The following is a 7,968-nucleotide window of genomic DNA, read 5'->3' on the forward strand; positions in this document are numbered from 1 at the left end:
TGGCAGGGGAGCAGTTAGGCATTGATCAGGCTGGCAGTAGAGTGGTTAGGGGGTGCCATTTATTACTGAAGGGTCCCAGGTTCGATTCCGGTCAAGGGCACATGCCCAAGGTTGCTGGCTTGATCCCCAGTAGAGGGCATGCAGGAGGCAGCCAATCAGTGATTCTCTCTCATCATTGGTGTTTCTATCTCTCTTTCCCTCTCCCTTCCTCTCTGAAATCAATAAAAATATAAAGAAAAAATAATAAGCTTCATATGACCATTTGCAATTATTACCCTCCCCCCACACAAATGTGTATTCTTATTCAACATCCTTGCTTTAGTTACTCCTTAACAGTTAACTCTAACTGTGTGCCATGGTTTGCCAGGGGAAGTTCTGATTTTTAAAAAGATATATATTGATTTCAGAGTGGGAGAAAGATAGAAACATCAGTGATGAGAGACAATCATTGGTCAGCTGTCTGCTGCACACCTCCTACTGGGGATCGAGCCTACAACCCAGGCATGTGCCCTGACCAGAAATCGAACCATGACCTCCTGGTTCATAGGTTGACGCTCAACCACTGAGCCATGCCAGCCAGGCAGGGGTAGTTCTGATTTTTACCTGCAGTTAACACCTATTGATTATTTAGTGGCCCCTTCTACTTTCTTTTTTTTTTTAAATTTCTTTATTGATTAAGGTGTCACATATTTGTCCTCATCCCCCCATTCCCATCCCCCACCCCTCCCCACGGATGCCCCCACCCCCCCTGTTGTCCTTAACCATTGGTTAGGCTCGTATGCATGCACACAAGTCCTTTGGTTGATCTCTCCCCCTTACCCCCACCCTCCCCTATCCTCCCTCTGAGGCCCGACAGTCCGATCGATGCCTCCTTGTTTCTGGGTCTGTTCTTGTTCATCAGTCTATGTTGTTCATCATTTCCCCTAGATGAGTGAGATCATGTGTCCCTAGAGATATACTTATAAGAACTGAATGTGAGACGAGCAATAATAGTTATGCTGACAGGCAAATGAATCAGTCTGTAGTGAGTTTCTTTCTGGACCAACAGTTCTTTTGAGACCCAATTTCAGTGTCCACCAGTTCCTTATGTGTACATGTCGGCACTGACTTTTCAGCTCTGGATGGTGGACAAGTGGTGGTAATGCAGGTCTGATTCCCTCTGGTTTGGTCTCGCCCGGACCCAGGGGCGCGCGGCCTCACCTGGACCTGGGACCCAGCATCATTCAGGCTCCGGGGCGCGTGGCCTCACCCGGACCCAGGTGTGCGTGGCCTCACCTGGTCCCGGGATCCAGCCTCACCCGGACCCAGGGGCGCGTGGCCTCTCCCGGACCCAGGGGCACGGCCTCACCCGGACCCGGGATCCAGCTTCACCCAGACCCAGGGGCGCACGGCCTCACCCGGACCCAGGCACGCGTGGGGCCCCTTCTACTTTCAATAGTGTCCCAATTTGGTTGGGATTTCTGGCCAGAGCACAGAAAAGGGAAGCCCAAGGGAACTGGAGAGTACTGGGGTGAGACACCGAGAGGGAGGAGCTCTGGAAAGCAACCCCATAATGTTGATTACCAACTCCTGGGTTCCCTATGTGTTCCTAACTAGCATACTAAAGACTTCCAGAACTGAACAAAAGGGTGACCACCGCCCAATTTTCCGACTGGCCACTGGGTGGTGCATGAACACAGGAAAGATCAGAGGCAAAAGCTTTGAAAACTGAACCAGCAGAAGAACAACAGCCCACAGAGGCCAGGTTGGAACATGTGACCTGAACCCACTCAGATAAATTGTCAGCTGAAACAAAAATAATGTTCTTGACAGAATGTTAAATTCCCTTATTATCTAACTTAATATATGTGTAAACCGAGACTCAGAGATTGACTCACACATACATTAACTGGTAGAGTCAGAATTTGAAACCATGTTTGTCTTATTCCAAAATTCATACACTTAACCACTATGTTAAATACCCATTTGAAAAACAAAAAGAAATCTGGAAGGAAGAAGACTGAACTGTAACCAATCATTTTTTTTTCAATTTTTTTATTAAGGTATTATATGTGTACATATCTTACCATTGCCCACCCCCACTCCCATATATGCCCTCACCCCCCAGTGTTTTGCATCCATTGGTTATGCTTATATGCATGCATACAAGTCCTTCGGTTGATCTCTTATCTCCCCACCTCTCCCTAACCTTCCCGCTGTAATTTGACAGTCTGTTTGATGCTTTACAGCCTCTATATCTATCTTTTTGTTCATCAGTTTATAATGTTCTTTATTATCCACAAATGAGTGAGATCGTGTGGTATTTTTCTTTCATTGACTGGCTTATTTCGCTTAGCATAATGTTCTCCAGTTCCATCCAGGTTGCTGCAAATGGTAAGAATTCCTTCTTTCTTATGGCAGCATAGTATTCCATTGTGTAGATGTACCATAGTTTTCTGAACCGATGGCTTGAATGCAGTTGACCACAAGAGCCAGAAGAAAGAGAGAGGGTCCTAGCCGGTTTGGCTCAGTGGATAGAGCGTCAGCCTGTGGACTGAAAGGTCCTGGATTCGATTCTGGTCAAGGGCACATGCCTGGGTTGTGGGCACATCCCCAGTAGGGGATGTGCAGAAGGCAGCCGATCAATGATTCTCTCTCATCATTGATGTTTTTCTATCTCTCTCTCCCTCTCCCTTCCTCGCTGAAATAAATAAAAATATATTTTAAAGAAAAAAAAGAGGGAGGGAAACAAAGTCCAGGGGGTACAATGGTAGACTGGCAACAGTAGTAGTTGATTGCCTGAAGATCTTAAGGAAGTTTCTTTTTTTAAAAAAAATACTTTTATTGATTTAAGAGAGGAGGGGAGAGGGAGAGAGAAACATCAATGATGAGAAAGAATTACTGTTCCGCTGCCTCCTGCATGCTCCACACTGGGGATCAAGCCTACAACCCAGGCATGCGCCCTAACTGGGAATCAAACCGTGACCTCCTGGTTCCTAGGTCAATGCTCTACCACTGAGCCATGCAGTTCTGGCGATTTTAAGGAAGTTTCAAACATGGTTCATGGGATAGAGTGGAAAAACAGAGCTTGTAGTCAGAATGGAATTTTAGAGACTGTATAACATTTGGTAATGCTTCATGATAGGACCGTGTGTGTATTTTATATTTGAAGTGAAGTAACAGGGTCATTGGATTAAAGTAGGGAAAGAACACAATCATTCATTCAGAATTTGATTATTCAAGCATATATCTATTTGATAAGTTGCAGAAATACTGGTGAACAAGATGAACATTTTTGCTTTCATGGAGCTTACAATTGCAGAAGTAGGCAGAAGCCAGATTATACATGGCCTTGTTCTCATGTTAAAAAATGTAAGGTTTAGTCCTAGCCAGTGTTGCTTAGTGGATAGAGCATTGGCCCACAGACTGAAGGGTCTCAGATTCTATTCTGGTCAAGGGCATGTACCTCAGTTGCAGGCTGGACCCCCGCCCTGGTGCATGTGGGAGGCAACTAATGGATGTGTGTCTCTCTCTCACGTTGCTATTTCTCTGTCTCTCCCCCTTCCTTTTACTATAAAAATTAATGGAAAAATATCCTCCAGTGAGGATTAACCAAAAAAATAAAAATAATAAAAACATAAAAAGAAATGTAAGGTTTATTTTGATTTTTGTTCTAAATGTGATGAGAAACCATTGGTGGGTTTTATGCAGGGGACTGACGTAATCTTATTTCTGTTTTGAAAAAGATTATTCTGGCTGTTACATTGAAAATGTATCATGGGAATAAAAGTAGAAGTGGGAAGACCAATTAAGAAGATATTGAAGTAGTTTAGGAAAGAGTTGATAGTGGCTTGGACAAAGGTGATGGCAATGGAGATAAAGAAAAATGGCTATTTTTAAAATCCTCACCTGAGGATATGTTTTTCAAAAATTGATTTTAGAGAGAGAGAAGTGAGAGAGAAACATTGATCTGTTGCCTCCCCTATGGGACCCCCTCCTCCCGCCCCCCGCCAACCAGGGATTACACCCACAACGTAGGTATGCGCCCTGATCAGAAATGGAGTCTGCAACCTTGTGGTATACAGGGCAATGCTCCAACCAATTGAACCACTCGGCCAGGGAAGACTTGTATATATTTTGAAAATAGAGCTGACAGTGTTTGCTGATGGATTTGATATGGGGAATGAGAGGAAGTGAGGGATTTAGGATAACTTAAGTTTCTGTGTTGAACCAAGGGTTGGGTGGTGGTGGTATTCATGGAGATGAGAAAGACTGGGGTGGAAGGAGCACATTTTGATAGATGTGGAATTCATATTGGATATGTTGAGTTTGAGGAATTTGTGGATGTGTTTAGTAGGCAAGTTGGCTGAATTGGTATAATGCTCAGCAGAGTGCTGGAGCCCTTCATTTGGGACTCATCAATGCAAAGACAGTAACTCAAGTCATGAGAGTATGTGAGATTGCCTAGGGAGAGGAGAGGATGGAGAGCGAGAAAAGAATCAGGCCTCCAACAGAACTGAAAACACTTGACTCCTGAGAGGCTTGGAGTAGGAAGAAATCATTCTACCAACACTATGCTGGCCAAGGTCACTCATGACTTCATGCTCCCTCAAACCCTATGGATATACAGTGTGTCTCCCCCCACCCCAAATTTAACAGCTGATAGCTCAATTTTAAAAATGAAATGTACTTTAATAAACACTGCCTTTATAATTATGCAAACAGTGTGTACACATTTTGGGGGGACACCTTATATTTTAGTCCTCATCTTTTTAAAAAAATTATTTTATTGATTTTTTACAGAGAGGAAGGGAGAGATATAGAGAGTTAGAAACATCCATGAGAGAGAAACATCGATCAGCTGCCTCATGCACACCCCTACTGGGGATGTGCCCGCAACCAAGGTACATGCCCTTGACTGGAATCGAACCTGGGACCCTTCAGTCCGCAGGCCAACGCTCTATCCACTGAGCCAAACCAGTCAGGGTTTAGTCCTCATCTTTATGAACCCACTGCTGCATTGTGATACTATTGTCCACTCCTTCCTGTGGAACTGTACTTTCCAAGTTTTCCATTCTTCCTTATGTTTCCTTCACCTTTTTAAAAAGATATATATATATATATATATATATATATATATATATATATATATATATATATAATTTCAGAGAGGAAGGGAGAGAGGGAGAGAGAAGCATCAATGATGAGAGAGAATCGTTGATTGGCTGCCTCCTGCATGCACCCACCAGGAATCAAACCATGACCTCCTGGTTTATAGGTCAATGCTCAACCTCTGAGCCACGCCAGTTGGGCTCCTTCACCTTTTTTTCTTTTTTTGTATACCCTAAACTCTGTTGCTCTCCAGGGAAGACTAAAGAGTTAGACTTTATGTTGAGCTGTCAGGAAGGACTTCTGGAGCCACATCTTTTCTAGGATCAGAAAGCTGCTTGCAAATTTTGGAAGCTGTTAGTTCCAGAACTTGATGGAGGAGAGAGAGAATTCCAGATGGAGTGAAGAGCAAGTACAAAGGCCTTGAGATGTGAATATGCTTGATGTGTTTGAAGAACAGGAAAGAAACCTGTATAGCTGGAGTAGAATGATAAAGAGAATAGTGCTAAGGAACAAGGTTACAGATGCTATGGGATGGAGACGGAATTCATTTTTAAGTGTTCTTCTGAAGGCCATTGGGGAGGACTTTGGGTTCTAAGCTAAGTAAAATGGATAACCACTGGGGAATTATGAATAGATGATAGCTTATAACTAATGTCTTTTAAAAAAATATATTTTTATTGATTTCAGAGAGGAAAGGAGAAGGAGATAGAAACATCAATGATGAGAGAGAATCATTGATCGGCTGCCTCTTGCACGCCCCCTACTGGGGATTGTGCCTGCAACCCAGGCATATGCCCTTGACGGGAATCAAACCTGGGACTCTTCAGTCTGCAGGCCACCGCTCTATCCATTGAGCCAAACTGGCTAGGGCTATAACTAATGTCTTATCAGGCTTCCTCTGGCTGTTGTATGGAGACTGGACTATGGGGGACTAGAGTGGAAACAGGGAGATCAGCTATGACAATAGCTCAGGCAACAAATTATAGTGGCTAGGACTAGTGTGTTAGCAGTGAAAACGGAAAAGCTGTCAGATTCTGGTTATACTTTTAAGATAGAGCAAGCTTAACTTCGAGATAGATAAAATGTGAATTGTGAAAGAGAGGAGTGTAGGATGACTCCAAGGTTTTTGGCAAGAGTACATGGGAGGACAAAGTTGCCATTTATTGAGAAGGGGGAAGCTATGGGAGGAAGATTAGAAGCTATGTTACATTTTTGATGCCTAATAGACATTCAAATAGAAATGTCGAGTAGAGCAGTTGGTTATAAAGGTCTGGAGTCCAAAGAGACTAGTTAGACTCATTGGCTTAATGATGGTATTTACAGGCATGGGGCTGAGTACAGTCACCAAGAGAATTAATATAACGGAAGAAAAGATGATCAAGCCCTGGGGAGTGTTTTAAGAAGAATGGAGTCATAAACTATATTAAATGCTGTTGCATCATTGGTCTTTCCTTTCTTCCTTCTTTTCTCATTCACTCATGACTATAAACGTGATAAAGCTATGCCGAACTCAGCCTACTTATGCCCAGACTCAGAATTAAATATCTTTTCTTCTTTTACTCTCATCTAAATATGTACTATAGCCTGGCTGGGTGTGGCTCAGCAGTTGAGCATTGACCCAGGAACCAAGAGGTCACCGGTTTGATTCCTGGTCAGGGCACATGCCCGGTTGCGGGCTCAATTCCCAGTGTGGGGCATGCAGGAGACAACCAATCAATAATTCTCTCTCATCATTGATGTTTCTATCTCTCTCCCTCTCCTTTCCTCACTGAAATCAATAAAAATATTTTTAAAATATGTACTGCAAACCCTAAACAATGTTCTGAACAATTATGTCCCAAACTGGGCCCCACACTGTGTGATCCTGATGCAAAAAGCATACCATAGTAGGACTTAAAAAGCTGAGGCAATTTAACCTGGAGAAAAGATGACTTTGCAGGGAAGACAATAGTTATAATCAGCTACCTGGCTTCAGAATTTAAATCCTTGACTGAAAATCGCAATGATTCAGATATAGGCTTGACAGAAACAACTTTTCAAAAAATGATTTCAACATGATGATCATATAACTTTCAAAAATCACATTCTCTTTCTGGCTTTGAGATACTGGTAAATACTGTGCTGCATAGTATATGTCATATCTAGTTGATATCCTTGGTAGTGGCTGCTACGCTGTAGAGACAGATTCTGGAAATAGCTACAACACACACTTGGAATCTCACAGTCACATAATCAACCATTTTACTAAATACAAGCATAATTTCATTCACATACAGCTAAAGAAAACATTTTTTCACATTTCATTACAGTGCACAACAAAGTGAGGAAAAGTATACAGTACATTTTATTCTGGAATATGATATGATCTATTCCAACATGCAGTTGTGGTCTTTGTTACAAGTTAATCTTTTCTTTGCCTATGTAGTAAAATAGCTTCTAAAGCTTTATCCTTAGTATTGTATTAACACCTGATTTTTTCACACTTATTTTCTAAAACCCACTTACTGCAGTGACAACAGCACTGAAGTCTACTAAAATGATTGTTAAAGTTTCTAGAACTTGTTTAAGCAATTAAGTTCAGCCACCTTTGCTGGATCTATGCTGAGTATTTAAAAACCTGCCTAAAAATGCAAGGAATGGGAAAAGTATACATATAATGTATTTTAGTCAAGAAAACTGGAGAGAAGTTTTGTTTCTATCTTTTGTTTTGAACTGACAGAATCCAGTCAACTCTCATTTATCCAGTGGATAATCTTGCTTTCAGAATCTTTTAAACACAAGTATAGTAGTTGATAAACTTTGTGTTAACCCAATTCACCATCTTTTATTTGTCGTCTATAATCACAAAACTGGCCACTTAGTCACTCCACCCAAGCC

This window comes from Eptesicus fuscus, chromosome 1, assembly GCF_027574615.1.
Source record: "Eptesicus fuscus isolate TK198812 chromosome 1, DD_ASM_mEF_20220401, whole genome shotgun sequence".
Taxonomy (NCBI): domain Eukaryota; kingdom Metazoa; phylum Chordata; class Mammalia; order Chiroptera; family Vespertilionidae; genus Eptesicus; species Eptesicus fuscus.